The sequence below is a fragment of the Cupressus sempervirens genome, chromosome 9 (genome assembly GCF_028749045.1).
Source record: "Cupressus sempervirens isolate cs-2001-9-10 chromosome 9, ASM2874904v1, whole genome shotgun sequence".
In the NCBI taxonomy this organism is placed as follows: domain Eukaryota; kingdom Viridiplantae; phylum Streptophyta; class Pinopsida; order Cupressales; family Cupressaceae; genus Cupressus; species Cupressus sempervirens.
The window spans coordinates 73,443,917-73,467,638 of record NC_143126.1 but is presented as its reverse complement, the minus strand read 5'-3'; the positions used below and the strand labels follow the sequence as shown (position 1 = coordinate 73,467,638).

The window sequence follows — 23,722 nt, the reverse complement described above, 5'->3', positions numbered from 1 at the left end:
CATCCATATGTGTTCGACCATTTGATACACAATATTAGGTTTCATAGATCATATCATAGATGCATAATAATATTGTAATATCAAAATCAATAGATAAAACAAGCCACTATCCATCTAAGTGTTGAATGACTATAAAAATATCAAAGTCTCGAAAATCAAGATGCAAGTAAATATCTATGCTATGCCAAGTTAGGGTGGGGCCTTAAAACAAATACTTTAGATAGTTTCTCTTGTAAAAACTTATTTTTACTTGGATAAAAGATAGGAAGTAGTTCCAAAAATGGCAAGTGGCCATTGCTCCTTGGGTATAGTCTGAGTTTTTTTTTTGCATGTGTTTGTAAGATGAATATGTATACAATTTTAACAACCTATTATAATTATTCTCTTTTCTCTATTTTGTCTTTTTTGCCATTCAACTATGATTTATAACTACTCAATCACTATCTCTGGATGGGTAAGACCTTTATACTAGCTATGACCTCTTAGATGGTAATATCAGTATGAATATCTAGCCAAGTGGGATGTCTAATTGTATTCATTTTGTCAAGGTACTTAATCCATTTCACATATGTTATGGCCTTCACTTCTGTAGTGACCTTTCCCATCTTTGATTCTATTTTATACAACAAATCAATCATATTGTAAACTATTGTGAAATATGCCTCATTGTTAAAACATGCAACAAATCTCACATTCATTAGAATGACATCAAAATAAGATGACTATTCCTACCACTCCTCCACATTTCCATTTTCTTCTATAATGTTGGGAACAAATATGGGAGTCCCTATAGAAAGTATTTTCATTTTATTCTAGATTGGATGCAATTTCCCTAAGAAGAAACCATTTAATTCTTCAACTTTAGGAATCAATTTTTGAATAAGGATAATTACTGCAATGGGTAACTCCTTTTGTGTCAACATGGGTATAATATTTTCAAAAAAATTATGTATATGGACCCCATGTTGTGAATAAAGGAGATAACAATGAAATTGCATCAGAACACTGATATTTGGCTCCCTACAAAATAATGTAGCTACTATGTACATCTTGTGAGGAGTTTTTCAAACAGTCTATATTATGAGTTAGTAAATTTTGTATTATTCTAATTTATTTCTCTTTGCTTGATTCTAGCTTTTCCTCATCAATGACCATAGGTTGGCCTACTATATCACCTTTCCTTAATGCATCATCATATGTCTACACACCTTTGTCTTCAACCTCAATAGCAGGCCTACCAATATTTTTGTTTTCAACTCATTTTCCAATTGGAGATTTCTTTATTCTAAAACATATGTCCTTTTCATTTCCTCCTCATACTGCTTCCTTGTATCCACATATCTCTCAAAAATTGTGTATAGTTTCTCTTGTAACACATCAATTCTATTATTTTCCAATAATTATGTTGAAGTCAAAAATCCATAAATTTGATCACTAGATGTAGAGTGAGCATTCCAAAAAATTACATTCCCACTAGGGGAATCTTTAACTTCCATGAGGGTTGGATTTTTGTTTTCTGGAGCTAAGCTCCATATTTCCATAGTTTGAGCGTCAATGTTGTAACTAGACCCTCTCAATTCTCTATGTTTATTTATATCCTCAAAAGAAATTGTCTTCTCATGTCTTCTTATTTGGTCAAGCAAGAATGAAGAACTGATTTCCCATCATAGAAAGATGATCATGACACTTCTCTCTATTATTTCTCTTGCCTTCTCTACAGTTAATTTTTCACTCTCAAGATCATACTCCTTTATCCTTTTGACCATCTTTGCTACCTTTTCGTTGGAGTCACCTAGATTTAATTTCAATGACAATTAATTTTGTTTTATTTTGAAAAGGAATCTCTTAAACTCTTCTATTTTATGAAGTTGTCATCTTTCATAAATTTTCTAACTTGTATGATCCTATCATCTATCTATTTGATACAATTGATTAATTGTGTGTTACCTTTGATGTTACACAAATATCATATCAATTGTCTGTTAGTGCATTCAAAGCTCACTCTGGTGGTGAAGATAGTTTTCCATGTCTATCAAGCATTCCTATGTAGAAGACAATTTCTACTAAGTTCACTCAAGCATCAAAGGAATTCATGCAGTAAAAGAGTGTTAAAAAAGATCACTTAGTTAATGAAGGAAAGTTGATGGAATCAATGTTGACTGAGCTCACTCAATTACCAAAGGATTTTCACAAGTTCATAGTGTTAATTAAGCTTCTATTGGTTAACACAAAAAATCAATTCCAAGTTAGTTTTTATCGAGCTTTGTTAGTTAATGAAGGGCTTTCTTATTTTGGAATATGTAGCTTAATTATTTTATCTATGTGTTCTATCCAACTATGGTGATGAATATTATTTATTGTAAATTGTATTTTAGTTGACTTGACAATATGAAAGGTATAACTAAAAGGTCAAGTTGTGATTTCAAAGTGGGCAAGTTGTAATAAATGAATTGCAAGAGATAAAAAGAGGAAGGGAATTTGAAGGATAAGTAGAATATCCTGAGGAGTAGAAAAACTATATTCAATCAAGAAGGATTTAGTACAAGCCAAAATAGATATATATAATCTGAAATTTAGTTGCATCTCAATCAGGTCATTTCATTGTTACTCTAACCATTGTAGCAGTTATCTAAATCTCTTAATAGAGTTGGTTTAATAGCCATTTGTAAATACTCTAACAAGGTTTTACTTCTATTGAATTGTTTCAAAGAACTCTAACAAGGCCACTCCTAATAGGGTAATTAAATCCTTTAGAAAGGTCACACCTAATAGTGTGTTTTGTAACCTTTAACATGGTTGGCTCCTAATAAGGTTCACTTCAGAAGAGTGAAAAATAGTAACTAGTTACAATTGGTGGTTTTTTCCAAATTGGTTTTCCACATTAAATCTTGGTGTCATATGTGTTCATGTTATTTCTTTCATGCTTGAAATTAATATTAAGTAATCATTGACAATATCTTAAGATCTGCAAAGTTGATAGATTACTAAGTTCATTTAGCATTTACCGAGTTACAATATTTTATATATGTTTACTGAGCATCATCAGTATTCAATTTTTAGATTATAATTTATACTGACATCTAAGGGATCTGGGTTTCATTTTAGTAGTAAATAATTCACTCCTCCCCTCTCAGTTACTCCTCTTATATTTCTAACACTAACATCCTAGCCTCCAGCTCTAGTTTCTTTTCGTTCTTCTCATTCACATTTGGCTATTCCATCATAAATCATCACCTTGCATGATTGAAGTATTGAGTACACCTTGGCATAACCTCTAAGGATTTCTCCCTTTTCTTTTGAGGAATCTCAATCATTTTATGTTTCCTCCTACCTCCCTAATAAAATTTTGAGGTTCTAGGCTTCTTCTCATCATCATGCACTTCTAATATAATGTCAGGATCAAGAGACTTAGGATCCATTCTGTTCTTTATTTCTTCAGGAACTTAGGCTATAATTTCATCAAAAATTTAATCCACTTATCAAATCTAGACCAATTTCCTTCTTCATGATAGAACCCCTTAAAAGATGGGTCAATTCTCTTAATTTCTTCTTCAAAACCCATTACCTCTCTCCACTTTATCCTATCTCTACATATATTTTCATCTAGAAAATCTACAATGACATCCTCTTCCCAATATTCTTTTTCAATGGTAGGTTATATCCTTATTTGCCTCAAAGTATTCCTAACAACATGAAAAGGGTCATCTATTCTTGTAGGAGTAGTTGACAATTTATAATTCCTAAGAAAAGAATTAGTCCTTTCAATTTCATTCTATCAATTCCAAAATCCCCACGCTTAGAACATCTACACAAGAATGTCCCCTTCTTGACATTATGTCCCAAATACTCCCTATTTGTAGATATCAACTTTCAAAAGAATTCAACAATTCCTAACCTTTTTGGATCAAATCTAAGAAGGATATGCAATGGCTGAGGGCACCAAAAAAGCCTAATGATTGTGCAATTTTCTAATAGAAAATACTTCCCCAATCATGCTTTAATTGATTTTCATCATCAAATCATTTAGAAGGTTTAAGAAATTTCCTAACATCTCTAGGAACCCTTTCTACTATAACCCCCAACATATTTAATATAGGGTAAATAAAATCATTGTAATAGGAAATTAAACTTGAGTAAGGGTAGAACCTTTGTCATACCCTAGTCCATTGTTGTATAGCACGATTCTCTCCAAATTATTTTGTGCTCTCAATGAAACTTGGATCAACATATCCTACATTATTACACAAAATCCAATGCATTAATAGAGAATAATGATGAAATTTGAAATTTTCCAATTTTCCTTGCTAAGCGTAAACAATCTCATCATGAATGTGATTTTCTGTGTGGGTGACAAAGTCATACCCAATCTTGGTATGTACATCTTGAATATTCAATGCCATGAGGTAAATTCCATGAGAAGCATCCATAGTCCAATCCAAACCTAAGATCTTGTTGAAACTAAAGACTATATTCTGAAGATATCTTTGGAAATGCCCTAGAGGCATGCAATCTTCCACTTTCTTTGGTATGTCTCCTTGTTCCTTCTTTGATTTTGGAATATGTCTCAACATGGCCCTCTCATTGTAGAAATCATTATTCTTTTTTAAATAATCATTAAATGTTTCTTAGCCAATAGGAAATGACATAGGTTCCCCTAAATCAAAGGCCTCAATCAAAGTCTCCTTATTCAACATGTAGAGTATACTTTTGTCCCTTTTATGGAATTGGTGACTAACATGATTGTATGCTTTGATCAATGCCTTCAACAAAAAAACATCAACAAAAACCTTAGGAATAATAAATTTTCCCAAATTTCTCTTCCAAGGGTTTGATATAGGCACCTTACTTAATTTTTTGTTATTAAAGAACCAAAAGTATTCATTCCCAATTATGTCTCACACCTCTGCGTCTCTACAGAAACTATAAGGATCTCTGAAAGCATGGTCATCTGTAGATTAAAGATTTGATGAACCTAGCAAGAAATGTAACCACTCAGTAGCAAAAGGTCTAGGACTTTTGGCCTTTGAAGAACTAGATGAAGCTTCTTCAATTTTAACCTGTGCAATCAATTCTCCCTTCTTTTGTGCCATTGTTTTAACTTTTCACAGTGTTACAAAGATTTTCTTTGAAAGTAATTTTTTCTCTGTAATTTCAAACACTCTACAACTAGTGAAAAAAGTCTTGTTCTCTTTACCTTTTAGCTCCTTTCTATAAATCAGAGTGTGGCACTAGTAAAATTAAAATAGCATGCACAAAATCCTTTCAGTACTTTAGAAGCTTCCTTACATTCAAATTTTACTTTTTCTTACTTCCAACTCATCACTCAATGCCATCTTGGAAATGCACTTTATCTTCTATTCTTTTGCCTCCAAAACATAAGGTTGCTATGTGGAAACTAACCCCTATTCTCCACATCTTGGTGGCTCCATGACCTTCATTAATCTTGACCATGATGAAGAAAACATGGTTACAATAACCTTTTTTTTTTTTCACCACTTATTCATTTAATTGCCAACTTTACCTTGAGATATCACATTATTCATTTATCTCTATTTCATCATCACATAGTCATGTTCACAATGCAAACCTATGAAACATGCTTCATAGACTTCTATGTGACATCAAACCAATTAAAATACTATGGAGATGTGGTATTAACTATCAAATCAAACCTTATTTCTCCATCACAACTCAAATTTAAACTACTTGCAATAACTCATTAAGTAGACAATTTAGTTATCATAATCATTTCATAGCTTTGCAACTATTTAGCTAACCATCTTACTAACTATACTGACCCAAAAAATTATAATCATGAATGGTTACTTAGCCTTTATCACCACATCTCATGTTTAAAACCTTCAATGAGTTGAAGCTCATGAAGCTATGAGAACTACTTATCTCTTCATTGTAACTTGCTATATTTATTCACCTTTTATCCTCATGAAGTAGAGAAACTTTTCTTTTAGATACATTTCCAAGTCTCCATGGTTTAGAGCTTAACATCTTTCATATTGGTGATGTTATTAAATCCTTACCTTAGATGTTTCACATCTTTTCAATGATCAAAACCATGTCATTTTTAACATGTGCCATGATTCTAAAGCTAAATTTAGAGCTAACTATTATCCCTTTTGTGGTTTTGCATCCACAAACTCTAACTCACAACTTAACCTTGCGATGTTGCAACCACTAGTTATCTCCACTTCTTCACTCTCAAATTACTTCATCTTTGACCATAAGAGATGTAGTAATAAACATGATTCTAATCACTATGGTTATACTTACGACTTTGCAACTTAAAATCATTATGCAAATCTTAAGTGGAGACCTCACAATCCAAAGCTTTTCTCCACTTTGTGACCTTAACTTAACTACTAGCCTTGTTGCTTGTGATGTAGCATGAACCTCATGACTAACTACTTCACAACATTGGTACCCTCAAAATAGTTAGAAACCATAATGGAGAGACCTAAAGATCAAAAGGGTTTTGCGAATTCGTGACTTAAAACACTTAGGATTACAACCTTATAGAACATGAAAAAAAATAAAAAAACTTAGGAATATAAATATTTATACATATAACCAAAGTTTTATAATATCCCCTTTATATTATTTGCAAACCAACACCTAAATGACCTTGCAAACCATAAGGTGTGAGTAAAAGAAGTTAGGATTTTTTCTTGAAAAATTATGACAACTTAGGAAACCCTAGTCATAAAATCATATTTCTTCCTGATTTTCACAAGTAATCAAAATTTTTAAGTTTTCATGAAAATTTAGGCCATCAGATTTGATGCAAGAGCATCTTGGCTTGCCTTGCAATCCTTCTCTTTTGTTCATTATGTCATTTTTTTCACCAAGTTTGCAGTGTTAGCCAAGTACATGCAGTGTTGGGTGAGCTATCTAGTGTTGACCAACTATTCCTTCATGTACCAAGTGAACATGATATTTTCTGATGTTGTTAGAGTAATTAGATATTTTCTAATTAACTTTAGTTTTCTTAAGATAAACTTTAAGCTTTTAATAATTATTTCTTTTAATTAATTATTATGATGCAACCTAGGCTAGACCTATTTAGGGTTTTTATCTCCTTTATAAGGAGGATCTCTATTTGTAATTATTAAATAATTCATTTTTGATAATAGAAATCTTTCTTTTCTCTCATCAAGAATGTCTTATTTATGGATCTGGCAATTCTAGCATCCATAGCATTTTACTTCTGTCTTTCTGTGACAAGTGTTTGCATGCAAGTGATTCTTTGGATTTGTGGGGTTGATCTTTTGTCAACTTCATGATGGTATTAGAGCCCTATATCTACATGCCCCTATTCCATTCTTGAGTGATTTGGCATCAATTTACTAATTTGAGCTTTTAGCATTTTTTATTGGATTTGGGGGGTCACTTATTTTAACCACACTTTGAGCAAATAAAAACATCACCCTTGATCCTAGAGCACTTGGAAACCCCCATTTCCATAGAAAATTCATCTAGTTTGGATGTTGTTGAAATGTGAGGAAAATTTTTTTTGCATCTAGGCTATTTTGACTTGGGCATGATTTTCAAGGCAATGATTTTTTTAATTATATTTATTAAAAAAGATTTTTTTCTAATGCACATATGATTTGGAAGAGAAAGAGCATGGAAATTTTGTGAAAAATGATGACATTGATATTTTTGAAATAGGGACTTTCTCTATACTTAGTGCGCATGCAAGGTACCTATTCATTACCCATGCATTCTGAGCATGTGTATGGGTATGCACATTTATCTTTTTTTAGGATATTGGCCCAATCCTTTTGAGACCCATGCCTTGTTGATACATGGATTTTGGTCATAGATGGGGCCTCCTTAGTGCACACAAAATGCATCCTTCTCTGGCCAAACTTTCTTCTTGGGCTTCACATTAGTGTAGTTTTTTACAATGTCCAAGTTTTACCATAACACCACACCTCCTATATTGAGATCCTTCAATGAATTTGTGGTCCCTATCTTAAAGCATGCACACTTTCTTATTGGAGGAATTTTTTTGATATTTTTTCATATAGCAAGATGGTGTGCAGAGCTCCCTAGGTGTTATGTGATTTGTGGACCCTTAGGTAGTTCATAAACCCCATTAGGAGCACCAAGAAGAATGAGCAGCTCCAAACGAAGGATATGAATATTTCATTAACTCAGGTGATGTTCATGAAGAAATTTTTGCTATTTTTGGCAATTGGAGATAGGGATATTTGTTGTGGATTCAACAATTTTGTGCTCAAATGATCCTAGCAACATATGAAAGAGCTGAGGGAGGTGGGTTTGGCTTATACAATTCTTTATGCAGAGTCATTGATTTTACATGTGCTTCATGTTGCATGTGTCCCAATGCCACCCAAGTGGCTCAATTGGAACCTCCACCAATTTTAGCAGCTATTTCCTTGGCTCACCTAGCTCTTCTTATGATTTTGGAAGAGTTACATGTTTTATTTAGATGGGTGCTTTGACCACCAGTCTTGCACTGCCACATCAAACTCTTTTGCCACATTTAGTGGCTCTGTTACTTATTTATTGACAATTTTTTATGTACATGGGAGCGACTTTTATGCAGATAGGGCATTGGTGACATTTCATTAGAGGCTCATACTCCCTTCAATGTGTATGTTCTTTAAACCAGAAACCTCTGCATGGCTGCTCTTTTCCCATAAGATTCATTGGGCCAATGACTTTGGCAATGATAAAGGTGTGGCTTAAAGTTGATGCCATCACAGAGATATCCTACCACATGGTCCAAGGCACCCTCACATGCCTAGTGATTAAGAAAATATTGATGGCACTCACATTTTATTTCCTCTATCTAAGGTACTTGACTTGAATGTGATTTTTAGTACTAGTGATTTTTTTTAATGCATCTAGGCAAGATTCTTTCATGGAATATTTTCAAACATGGAGTTTATTTTGGCTACCAAATTTTACTCTGAAACTAACTCTTTTATTAGTGACAGTATTTTCACATCTCTATCTTATTTTCAATGATCAAACATTTTTAAAGTACTTGTTGATGTTAGCATTACATCAACACTTGTGTCACCTCCTTAGGATCTTTTTAGACCTACCTTTACATTTTTTCTCATCTCTCAAGCTTACAAACTCTATTTTCCAAAAATAAGAAATCACTAAGAAGTTTGTTTTGAGCTTGTCATTGTGGTACAATTAGCTTTTATTTTTTATGTTGTTTTAATAGATTTTTCTTTTGTCAATGTTAGTCCTCAATTTTGTTTTTCACTTTGAGAGACATATCTTGAGAATCTAATCCTTGATTAGGAAATTCTTTATATCATTGGAAAGGTCTTTCCAATTGCTTTCTAGTAATATTGGTTGCTTTTTAAATTTTGCCCCAGGCACATTCTTTTAGTCGTTTGCATTTTTGCATTTTAGTCAATATCTTGGTTGTTTCAGGTCCAAGGATTAGTTTTATTTCTTCAAATTATTTAGAGATAGTTGTAATATTTATTTTATTAGTATTATGTCTCTTCTAGTCTATTTAGACATCATTTGTATGCATTCTTGCAAATGCACTAAGATAAAGTACAATACTGCATCAATATTTTTGTTTGAGTTGTTTTGCCTTGTTTTTCCTTATGATTCAAGCAGTGTCATCTAAGGACACTCATGTAGATTATTGTATTTTTAAGATTCATCTATGTTCATTTTTTTACATCCACTACTCATGATTAAAGTGCCATGGGGGTTAATGTTATACCTTTTTTTTCCATCTTCCTTTTTCTAGTGAGCTTCCCTTCTATGATATTAGCCATATGACATGTCCGAGATTGATCACCTCAGTAGACACATATGTCCTCTTTAGTACATCTTGAGCATGGTTCCTCAACTTGTAGTTCTTTTGTCTCACTTTTCCATTTTCCTATCACCTCACCCTTATCTACATTAGGAGGTTCTTATGTTGTTTCTCATGCTTCCTTTGTTTGATGGAGTGAGTTACATATTTAGTTTCTTGTTCCTATGTATTAGGAAAATGCAGTTGCTAGTTACCTATGCATTTCAGTGAGATGGATCATTTACCATATAGAAACTCTTCTTTTTGTTTCTACTTCAATTGTAGCCTTTCATATTCAATTTATTATCTCTTTAGGTTTTGCTACTTCATTCCATCTATATCTTCAAGTTTATTTGTTTTCCTTTGTGTGCCTCCTAATTTGATGTAGATTATAGTCTTCTCTACCTAGTCAAGTTCTATTTTAGTGGAGGTTCTTCAGATGGGTAGTTACTTTTGATTGAGCTTTGTAGCTTATACATCTTTTAATGATGTTCTTTATGATCATCTTGTGTTCCTATCTTTTGAGCTTTCCCTAGTTTAGAGGCTTCTTCATTCCTTCACTAGTTATTTCAAGATTATTTTGACCTCATTTTGGAGTAGGGTCTTTCCCATGTGGTTTTCTCTATTTATGCTCTTTACAAAGATTTTTTTTTTTCTTGAGTACCTCATCAAGATTTGTTTGTTAGGACCCAAATCTACTTTCTGTAGTAGTTTCTAGGTTTTTAGCTACTCCCTAAGTTTATCATAAGGGGGGGTGTTAGAGTAATTAGATATTTTCTAATTAACCCTAGTTTTATTAAGTAAAGCATTAGGCATATAATAATTAGTTATTTTATTAATTATTATGATGCAACCTAGGTTAGACATTTTTAGGGTTTCAATCTCTTTTATAAGGATGATCTCTCTTTGTAATTATTAACCACTTCATTTTTTATAATAGTAATCTTTCTTTTTGGTCATAAAGAATGTCTCATCTATGAATCTGTAAATTGCATCCTTCATAGCCTTTTGCTTCTCTCTTTTTATGACAGTTGTTTTCATGTAGGTGATTCTTGAGAGCTATGGGTTTGATCTTTCATCAACTTTAATAGATGTTTGGTTCCTTCTTTGATCGAGTTTTTTGTGATTGGTTCTTAGTGTGTGTTGACTTTTGTATTTAATTTGAATCATGAATTTAATGATTGGATCCTTTCTTGGGATGAGTGAAAACTATTTTAAGGCTAGCCTTTATATTATGTAATGTTTTAGAATCTTCTATAAGTTCTTTTTTCAAGTATAAGTAGAGGTATTTTATTTAGTTTAAGGGAGGATGGAATTATAGAGTCAGAGAAGATGTTTTTTGGAATTGTAAAGTTGAAACTAGATTGTAGATCTTGAAGTTGTATTTTGTATCTAGTTGTAACCTTGTAAGATGAATCAATAAATTGTTGTGTTCTCTCTCTCTCTCTCCATGGTGTTTTTATTTATGTGTTTTCTTCTATTGTGTTTACTCAACAAAGTGTTTGGATAGTTAGGAGTGCTTTGGCCCTAGTTATTCATACCCTCCTTGCACTAGGCATTATCAGATCTTAAGGTTCATCCTTGTGGAGAAAACATCATGTAGAACCCTAAGTTTAATTTGGTTGTAGGGTTGTAGAGAAAAAAATTTGACCCATAACTTGTTGAGGGTTACATTCTTGTTGAAACCTAATTATAAAGATGGGTTGAGGTAGAGAAAATGTTGAAAATAACATATTGGATACATTGAGACAAATTAAAATTAGATTAGATGATGTGGAGACATCCTAGAGGAGAGGACCATATCTTGATGATGTGAGTGATGATGAAGTAATAGAACAAAACTCTAATCTAGAACCCAAGGAATATCAAGATGAGGAAAGATTGTTAAGAGTGTCATCTAAGGAACTTTCAAAGCCTATTATAGGATTTATTCCTTATGATGAAAAATTGGACACCAATTTTGTGTTGGATTGGATCTCTAATATGGAGAAGTTCTTTGAGTTTGAAAACACTCCTAATAATAGGAAGGTGAAAATTATAGTCACTAGGTTGAAAGGTCATGCCTCACTATGTCGAGAGAATTTGTAAACTGGTAGACAAAGGAGATGAAGGGAGAAGATCAATATTTGGCTAAAAGTGGTGAAAAAAGTGAAGAAGAAGTTCCTTCCTAGTGATTGCCAAGTTATCTTGTTGATAAAGATGCAAAATTTGAGACAAAGGGATATGATTGTGAAGGAGGATACTGAGGAATGGACATCAGATTCAGACATGTGGATGATGATTTTGGGAAATTTTCAAGGTATTTAAATGGATTGAGATATGGAATTCAAGATGAAATAATTTATGTGAAACTAGAAATTATGGAAGAATCATATTAGTATGCCTTAAAATATGAGAAGACCTTGACAAATAAGCATGAACAAAGACAAAGAGGTAGAGGTGGTATATTATAGACAAATAGAGATAGATCTTATGGAGAAGATGATAGATCTAACAATTCTATGCAAGATAAGGGAAAATTTGAATGGATAAATGATGACAAAGGAAAGATCGAATGGAAAGGTGGTAATTCTTACCGAGGAGGTACTACTTCTTACCAAGGAAGAGGTAATTATTATTCTAGAGGTGGTTTTCATTGTAATTGTTTTAGATGTAGAAAAGAAGGGAATATATCCTTTGAGTGTAGATACTTTGGTGAGAATGAACAAGGTAGTAGAAATGTTATGATTCAAGGAGACCTTGAGGGTTCATCAAGTGGAACTAAGGTTGGAGAAAATGTAATGGTGAGAAGAACATTTTGTAATAAGGAAAATGATGAGGAACATGTCCTAAGGAGAAGTCTTTTCAAGATTAGATGTAAGATAGCTAGAAATTTTTGTAAAGTCATCATTGACAATGGAAGTTCAACAAATTTGGCATTAGAGGAGTTGGTTACAAAGTTGTAGTTACAGAGGTTAAAGTATCCTAAATCCAATCATGTTTCATGGATCAAGGATGAGAATAAGTTATTGGTAAGTGAACAATGTGTTGTAAATTTCAAGATTGGAAATTACTTTGATAATTTTTTGTGTGATCTTATGCCTATGGATTATTTTCATATTCTATTGGCTAGACCTTGGAAATATGATAGATATGCTATACATGATGTAAGATTGAATCAATATTATCTTTAAATGAATGGAAGAAACCAAGTATTTTTTTCTTTAATTTAAAGTCCATATGAGGTTAATTTTACTACTATTTATGTTTGTATGGTCAATGGAAATAAAAATGACAAGGAAATGAAGAAGAATCAAATATGTTTTGCCATGATTCCTAGGAGACTGAGTTATGCTAGTCATAATAGAGTGATAGACAATAGTGATGATTGAGTGATAGGAGAAGATGGTAGTATTGATTGAGTACTAGTAGAAATTTTAAGTTTTTTGAATGAATATAAAGAAATTGTTTTAGAGTTTATACTTGATGATTTACTATGAATAAAAAATATAAGTAATTGTATGGAGCTGATTCCTAGAGCTAGTTTTCCAGAGAAGAACCATATAGATTAATGCCTATAGAGATGAAGAACTTAACAGATAGGTGCACGAGTTATTGTAGTAAGGACTAATCAGAGAAAGTTTGAGCACATGTTTTTTACTTTTTGTATTAGCACCTAAGAAGAATAAAGAATGGAGAATGTGTACTGATTCTAGAGCTATTAGCAAAATCATAGTGAAGTATAGGTTTCCTATGCCAAGGATGGATGACATAATGGATTTTTGAGTGGAGAAAATTACTTTACCAAGGTTGATTTGAAGAGTTGTTATCATCAGAGAAAAATCAAAGAAGGTGATGAATGAAAGACTACTTTCAAGATAAAAGTTGGTTTGTATGAATGGTTGGTAATGCCTTTTGGTTTGACTAATGTTCCTAGTACTTCATGAGGTTGATGAATTAAGTTTTCACAAGATTTTTGGGTAAGTTTTTAATTGTTTATTTGGATTATATTATGGTATATAGTAAGACCAAGAAAGAACATATTGAGCATGTTAAAAAATTATTGTAGAGATTGAAAGAGGAGAAGTTGATGATTAACTTGAAAAAGTGTTCATTTATGCAAAAGGAGATTGTGTATTTGTGATTTATGATTTTAGTTTATGGTTTGAGAGTGGATCTTGAGAAGGTTAATTTTTTTTTGGGATGACCTACACTTGAGAATGTGAGGGAGGTAAGATCATTTCATGGTTTGACAAGTTTCTACAAGAAGTTTATAAATAATTTCAATTTTGTTTGTAATGTTATGACTGAGACAATGAGAGGAGATAAAAAGTTTTTAAGTGGACATATGTAGCTGATAAGAGATTCAAGACTGAATAAAAAGGTTATTGAGTTACATGTATTGTCTTTACCTAGTTTCAATTTAAGGTATTTCAAGTTGAATGTGATGCAAGTGGCAATGCAATAGGAGTTGAGTTGAGTCAAGAAGGTAAACCTGTTGCTTTCCTTAGTGATAAGTTGAATGATACTAAAAGGAAGTATTATGTGCATGATCACACTAGTACATTTGAGGCCATTTTTTGACCATTATTGGTCGAAATTTCAACCCAAATTTTGACCAAATTCATCCAACCCATTGGTCAAAATTTTTCAGTTCAAAAATTTGACCAACTTATTGGTTGGTCAAAATTTCAACCAATACATTGGTCAAAAACCTTCCAGAGCCATGGTGCAAGTTTTGTTAGGAATTGGTCAAAATTTTGACCAATGAACGTAGAAAAATTTGACCAATAAAGGTAGAAATTTTGACAAATACAGGTAAAAAATTTGACCAATGAAGGTAGAAATTTTGACCAATGAAGGTAGAAAAATTTGACCAATGAAAGTAGAAATTTTGACCAATGAAGATAGAAATTTTGATGAATTAAGGTAGAAACATTTGACCAATGAAGGTAGAAAACACCCAAGCGTTGGTAGAAATTTTGACCAATGAAGGTAGAAATTACTACCAACGCCTGGGTGTAAATTTTTTTTCAAGCATTCTATAAAATAGTTCACATGTCTTGCATGTGATATGACATTTTGCATGCATCTGCACTCTCTCATCCGGTTGATGATGGATTATGAAGAGTGCTCTGAAATAATGATGCTAAAAAACACACACAATCAAATCCAAAACAAAATTGCATTACAAATGGATTGTGGAAATCAGATATTGTTAATTTTGCATGCATCTCTACCAAGACAATCACAACTTAAATATATATGTTTAAGTTGTGATTATGTTTAAGTTGTGATTGTCCTGGTAGACATGCATGCAAAATTAACAATATCAAATTTCCACAATCCTTTTGTGATGCAAGTTCATTTTGGATTTGATTTTGTGTATTTTTTGCCATCATCATTTCAGATCACTCTCCATAATCCATCATCAGCTGAATGAGAGAGTGCGGGATGCATACAAAATGTCAAATCATATGCAAGGCATGTGAACTATTTTATAGAATGCTTGAAAAACATCAATAGTAACTAATCAAACTATCATAAACATCGACAGTAACTAATATGCTTCTTCATTAATATGCCCGATACAATAAGAAAACTTGACAACTATGCACATCAAGTTATGTGCCAAAAGGAAATAATTTAGGAGATACAAAATTTGAACAACCATATGCTAAGATTCTACATTTTGTGTGACTTGCCTGCATCTGACAGTTGAGAATAAGTTTGTCATCCTCCCTATAGTATGTTTTGATGGCTTGCACATCCACAAAAGTTCCAACATCTCAAATTTTTAGAATATGAATTTTTTGGTAGTGAATGGACATGATTGACAATAAATCCTCATATAAAAAGACTTCCATGTGAAGCATGAATAGAAAATGAAATGAATATGGGTGATAGGGAAGAGAATTCAATAATAGAGGCTCTTAACTTTAGTTACAATCATGATATGGGTGATGCACAACTGCCTCTTGGATTCACATTCCATCCCACTAATGAAGAGCTCATAACACATTATCTCATTAGAAAGGTTTTAGATAGCAAGTTCATAGGAAGGGCCATTGTTGAAGTAACTTATAATACATGTCAATTTCGGTCATTCCATGAATATCGAGCCCCCCATACTCATGGAATGATTTCCTTTATTCTTAAATTCTATTGTAGCAAGTAAATAGTTAAAAGAAGTCACTAGTTCTGCAATTGGTGTGGCAAAAAGTTTAACACAATGTGGAAAACATCAATTAGAAATGTAGATGGTTAATAACTCATATCAATGCATTAATAAAGAAAACCAAATTGATTTGAGACTCCAAAGGATCAAGGAAATCTTGCTGAAATTGAAGTTATATTGCTTGTGGTATTACACTAGTCCTTACACCCAACTCCGTCTTCTATATTTGTAATAATGGCTCCCTCTTACATATATAAGACTTCACAATATAACCAATTCAACCAATTTTTGTTGGGTTGAAAGGTTCCTTGTCAGATGAATTTGAACTAATGTTATCATCTAAGGAACATCCACAAAACTTCTAACAAACAAAAACCTTGATGATGGATTCAGTATTTGCCACCAATTTAGAAAGATTCTTATCTATCTAAGCTTCTTGTTGGTTCATCCAGAAATAGCAACCTTGGCCTCATTAGAATTTCTAAGGCAATGCTCACTCTTCTCTTTTCTCCACCACCGATTCCCCTCAGGTGCCAGATTCCTATGGGAGTGTTGGCACATTCCTAAAGACCCATTTCCATAGGTGTAGACTCTACTAGTGCTGATTTCTCTTACCAGGGCATTTTATTAGGGTGCCTTACATGAGCAGAGTATGCTATGCTTTCACTCACTGTGAAGGTCCCAATTAGAGTATCATCTTGAGTTACATATGCCTACAAGAAAAAGAGGAAAGGAAAATAGTACCTATGTAAGAATATAATATCAAACATAAAAAATTCACCCAAAAAATACTTCTTTCATTAAATCATACAGTAGTTCCAAAGGAGAGCTTTTTCTTTCAGCCCTTCAGCTTAGTAGATCCAGACTAAAATGCATTAGCTACCAATCTACCTGATTTCCACATCACAAATAAAACATCTAAAAAGCTTTATGAATCACAAATCAAATATGAAATTCATCATCTACTTGTTGGGAAATGGAAACCCAATTGATATTACCTACAAGGGCATCCAAGAGAGTAGATTTTCAAGAGCCAGAGGAGCCCATGAGAGCCATCAAGGTGCAAGGTGCCACAAAATGTGCTACTCAAATGCAACAAGGGTTATAGTGTTCTTAGGGTGTAATCGATGGTGTTTTTGCACAAATTTTTTATGGTTTCAAGCAATTTCATTTTCAAATAAAATCAGGTTTCAAAAAATTTTAGTGCATGCATGTAAAATTAGGTTTCTATATATGTACATGTGATAATTGTAGTGCATGCATGTATCCACATATATATCCCAATTTATGCATATCCTACAATTATGGAATGCTATAAAACCACATTTCTTTGAGGTATTCCATCAAAAATGGTATACATCCATGTACACACAGAGCTATATACATACATATAGATATTATATATGTACATGCATAAAAAGCCATGCATACATACACACACACACATACATGCCATGTATATTCTTCCACAAATTGCATACATGTCCACTAGGCTAGTGGAAACTACAACATGCAACCAAATCTTTATTATTTATGCTTTGCAGCATATGGATACAAAGCACAATTCAAAGCACAACAATCAATACACTTTGTAGCATATGGATAATTAACAAAGTAGCCAGCAACTACAAAAACAATTAAATATGAAGACTAAAATTTGGAATTTGACAAGCTAACCTCAAAGAGTGAGACAAAAGCAAACGCCATCATTGCAAATGCTTGTCTTGCATCAAATATGTGCACTCCCTATTGGAATGGATAGGGAATCCTTATCCTGTAGAATAACAAGAATGAGTGAAAATTATTTTCAAAAATGTTATCCTTTGAAACAAAATTACTATATGATCAAATTAAAAAATTTCTCAAAAATTATCTTTCAAAGAGAGCCAAGAGGAACTTCCTCAGCATTCCCCAAAATAACTCGGCACAACACAGCATACTATTCCCCATTAATGCCCAAGTTTGAAAATGGAACATTGTAAAGAATAAGCAATACTAGTCAATCAAACATTCCTTCTTAAATAAAGAATATGCATATTAAAGGAAAGAATATTTTAGAATTCAAACATTTAAAATAAATCCCCACCAAAGACATCATCTTTGAACATAATCTTTCATACCTCAAGTACAAGAAATCTTAAGGAGCAAGATAAACACCAACACCATATGTTGGACCACCATTCATTAATTTGTTATTGCTAAAACCATGTAGTATAATTGATGATATACTTGTATTGGATGCCCCATGCCATGCATATTTAACATTTTCTTTACCATGAGAATTTCTTGTTATCTGAACCTATTTATTGAAAATCTATAGCCGAACCTGTCCTAGCCTACTTGTATGTGAATTTTGATAAATACCAGTAACACTGGTTGCAAGTCCAATTTTATTTAAGCTAGTAAGGAAATAATTTTTCACAGCTACAAACTTTGTATCGCAATTCATTAATTTGATCAATCTATCTCCTAGATGTTCAAATTCATGAGTCACAAAACTAGAACATTGTTGGGACTTAGAAAGAAAATTTTTATTAATCACACCATCCTTAACCTCATCATGCAATACCTGGGTATTCTCCAACTGAGTTGCTTCTATGCCTGTTCGAACCTTAGTTGATGGTTTATCAAACAACTAGTTTGTTTGGAAAATCTTCATTGGTAACTTAGTGACAGGTTTTGGCTTTGGATCTCTATACAATTCATTTTCACTAGTGGGGATCTCATTTGAATATTTCTTGATCAACCCATCTAATTTAGCAACATTCATTGAACCCACATCAGCTACAATCTTCAAATTCGGTGTTCTTGCTCCTTTTCAAAAGATATTTGTTATGGTCAGCTCCTTTTCTTGAGGCTAGTTCCTTCATTGGGTGCTTCATTGTCTTTTTTCATTCTTTGTCAAAAACTCCATTAGGAGTAGCACATTTCAATCTTATTATTAGACCCATATTTATCTAAAAGCATAAATCTTGGACATAATTATTACATCATTGGTTTCATGCTTTTATCTGATGAAGAGTCCAGTAGTGAATATTCTACTCCTACATGTTGTGGTGAATATTCTACTTGTACACGTGTGGTGAAGATAGGATGTCACATCTTATTTTATTAAAATAGATATCAAGAAGCATGCCAATTCTTTCAATAAATCAAAAAAATAGTATAGTACAAAATCATAGAAAACACCAAACACCACTTGTACGCACACCATTCGAATGAGACATTTACAAAACAATGATTAGCCTATTGAGACAAGAAGAGCCAAAGAATGGAGATTACTGATGCAATTGCATTGAAAATGTGCCTATATTTGGAAAGTCATCAACCACCAATCATGGGAAGTAAATTGAATGTTTTTGAACAATGTAGCATATGTCGCTCTATTCCCCAACCCTTGCCCAAAATATAGAAACCTGAGATGCTTTGCCTAGATCATTGTATAATTCCCATATCAATGCTTCAAGAAATCTTGAGATTTCTCTCAAGGATAGTACCTTATTTCATTAGAGGTCAATTTATAACAAGGACTTGCAAAATGTACCACATATCCTAACATTTCATAACTATGGCATTTATTATTCTCTGAATGTTCGCAAACAATTTTTTTCTTGTGTTAACTTGCACTACCAGCTCTCATAGTAACTTGCATAATAAAAGAGACCTTTGGGAAATTTTAACCATTCTTTTAGATTTTTCAATTACAAACATCATAGATGTTACAAGAGAAACTTACCAATGATATATGCCTAAGTCACAATCCAGATTTACAGGCATAATAAAAGAGACCTTTGGGAATACCATAGACCTACAGATTTTACACCCCTCTTCATAAGAATTACACCAACCAAAGTTGCCCAGTAGTCTCCAACAGTTGAACAAACAATCCTTACCTCCATAGAACCAGTTGTGATAAGCCTGTAGACATGTATAGGTTTTGCTTGTCCAATCCTATAACACTAGTCCATTGCTTACAAATCCATTTGAGAATTTTGCATAATCAAACTTATTATATTGATATAATTACAATAAATACATACAAAAAAACTTCAATGCAAGTTCATAACAAAAGTTCTTGCATAATAAATAATTTTTTCTACTTTGTAAACATGGATTAAAAATGCATACCAAAATGAAACTAATATGATAAGATGTAAACTTATATCTTACCCTGTCACTGTCATAAATGATACATGTATCTGTAGCAGTGAGATTGATCCCAAGCACACCAGTTCATGTTCTTAACAAAAAGATACAAAATTTTCTTTCTACATCATTAATATCATTGATTTGTATTGAAAATGACATTAAAGAAGAATTTGTAAGAAAACTGCACATGCTTAAAGATAGTATTCTAGCAAGTCTAGAACTTTCATCCATTGAGAAAATATCAAAATCTATAATCAATGTAAAATTTTGGTACCATCAAAAAATAATGCCTAGAAACTGCAAAGTGCATGCCCTAAAATGAAGAAGCACATAGAACTTGAGAACAACAAGCAAACTCTTCTCTTGATTGATGTGTTACTTGAAATAGATACAAGAAACTTAAGGGCATAGTAAAATTGAAGGTTAACTAATGCAAATTTTTATTTGGTACCTTATGTTTTTGAGCTTTCAAATGCAATATAATTCTATCTAACAAGCCAAATTTGCCACACTGCTGAACCAACTGAACCATGGGTGGGTAATCAACTAAAGAGAAAGCTCAATGTTAGACATAACACTAAATCAATGTCCCACTAGTAATTAGTTTCAAAATAACCACACTTAATCAATAATTAAAACCTTACTTGATTGATCAAACTATGATTCCAACATATTAGGATGGTTGCAGTTCTTTCTCAGTTGAATCATCAAATTGTTTAGCTTTATTTTGATGCCTGTGCCTGAAACAAATGAAGGAAGTCATACCAAACTTTTACTATTCAAACAAATAAGATTGGCTAAATGGTTGATAGTACAATTTAATAAAGGAACAAAACTTATGCATGAGCTCTATAAAATAAATCTTCCAAATTAGAGAACACATTACCCTACCTCTCTCTGCCTTACTCTGCTGGTGGGCCTCAAGTGTTTTATTGACTAAATGCTTTTGGATATATTTTTGATGTTCCAGCATATTTGCATATAGGATTATTTATTTTTTCTTTGGGAGGATCTTTTCCACCTCTTCCTTCAATCTTCTGAGGAGAAATAGCCAAAGAATTAAATGAAGCTTTGAAATTACCTAAAAAGGAAACTATTGTCAATCTCAAGTACAACAACAAAAAAAACATAAAATTAACTGGTTGAATTTGAAGCATACTTGAACTCTTCTCTTCTCCTCTTCTTCCTTCTGACCAATCCCATTGGTCTATGTCCCACCAATATCAAACCTTAAAGAAATTTGGCATAAATTAGCATAGCAAAGTAACAAAGGCCTTAAATGAGAAGATCACATGCTTTCATACATCAAAGCCTAAAAGTGATCATATCTTAGTGATCACGAAATGATAATAAAGAGTACTAATCACTAGATCTATAAAAGGTAACAAAATCATAGATAGGGTCCCCCTCTTAATAACAGAGGGATGGAATGGTGAAAATCCCTAGGTATTCAAATGTACCTAATAACTAGATAATGCTTGTCATTTATAGCTCATCACTACAATATCAACACAATATGGAGAGGTACACTTTCTCAAATAGGAATGCCTTACAAGCAAGAGAAGAAGCAATTATTGGATAAAAATACTAATAAACCTATTTCCCTATGATTAAAATACCATGACAAAATAACTCTACCTATAAGAATCTTTGCTACCATATGTAATTTAACTCCTACCAATCAAAGAGAGCTAGATGCAGCTACGCAATCACTATGCCCTTAATATTTCGAGACTGCTGCAGATTAAATTCATAAACATGATATTTAAAGTGTCCAAAATTAGCATCAAGCCAAACTTCTTTCAAAATGAATAGGCTTCTTTTGGACTAAAATATAGTTGTTTCTTACTTTTACTAAGATTCAGATATATTAGGCAAACCAAACCCTGACAGTCTCACAAACTTGTAAAAAATCTAAGTAATATTATATTTCTTTAGACATGCCATAGCTACAACATATGTATGCATCTACTCTGAATCACATCACAGTTTGGATAGGGAAAATTGGCTGAACTACCTAGATTCTAAATGGTAGACCAAATTTCTACAGTGTGATGGATATAATATATCATGCATCATTTGCATTTGCTAGGCAATAATGAAGTAGCACGATCTAAATTTAAGGAATCAATTTTGATTTGTTGAATGAAGTGAGATGATTTAATTAATATGAATTATTTCAATTTATCTATTTTCTGAGTCATACACTTTGGACTCTATAGCCATATAAAAAGGAACCTACCCACTTCATTTCAAATAATAAACTCAATCAGCTGAAACAAATCAAATAAGGAGAAAAGTAAATCTATTTACATCAGCAACTAAGCATTTTTTAACAAGCCAAATTTGTACACAATTTTGATCAATGTTCATGATTAGGGCTATAAACATTGAAACTAAGACTGCTCAATTATACAAGTCCAAATTTTGGTGTGGAGAAATCAGCTCTAAAGGTTGCAAGCTATTGACTAGTATAGTTAGTACTATTACTACTACTACCACTACTACTAATTGACGTAGCCTCCTACTACTCCTACTAGCAACTAAAGTATTGTATGTAAGCCACTTCTACTACACAGTGTATACAAGACCCATCCTTTTCTTTTTCCCTTTCTTCCTTCTCCATTGAGAAAGATCACTGCAAAAACATAGATCACAAGGGCACATCAAAAGGCAAAATATATATCCACTCTTGAATCATAAATGAATGAATGAAGGGAAAAACTAGGTGGCGGCATAAGTTATAACACAACCAATCAAAATTTAATTACTTTTAATTCCCATTCCATTCCCCCAACTCAACAAAAGCTTCCATTGTGTAGCTTCATGGTTTCTCTTTATCATTGATTTGTGTATGCAAAAAGGAGAGATAGAAGAGCCTGTGGTCATAACAACACATCAAATCCATGTACAACAACAAACTCCATTGTTTAGCACCTACTCATTCATGACTTTATATTCTTACCTAGCTTGGAAAAATCCCAGATATGCACCATGCACAAAAAAATGAATCAAGAGAGTTAAATGCAAGGGGATTTACACTACAAGATATGCATTATGCATAACAAAAAGAATCAAGAGAATTAGTGAAAGAGGATATATGTGTAACAAAGATTGTATGTTAATGATTACAACCCATCAGCTGTAAATTTGTTCTCATCCCAAAGCAAATGATAATGTGCTAGTTTGTTGGTCCCCTATAAATGATAAAAACTAGATCAGTTTTTGTTATAATACATGGCAAAGAAAGCATGACAAGTAGTCAAATGGTTCAATTCTTGGTTCTTTTGGAAAAAAAAGTTGAGTATTAGTCCCTAATTTAAGTTCTAAGTTTCTAGATCCATCCTGGTGATGTTAACACTAAAGGAGGCCAATGAACCAAGCTACTGTTGATATTCAAATAGAGAAGATTTCATTTCCCACATTAATACCTTGATACTTAGGAGAGACACTGAGCAACTCGCAATTTTAGGTTGCATACCATATTTAGTTACATATAAAATTGAGGCATGTGGATAGAGAAAGAAAGCAACACACCAACAAAATACACTTTTTAGAGTACATCTATGTCCTAAAGTCTTCAAAAGTACCATATCCAT

General features: G+C 32.6%; 1 pseudogene; it reads right to left on the bottom strand.

Annotated features, from left to right (window-relative positions):
- LOC149537677 (chromatin remodeling protein DDM1-like) overlaps window positions 1-23,722 on the bottom strand; it is a 177,776-nt pseudogene extending 154,054 nt beyond the window's left edge.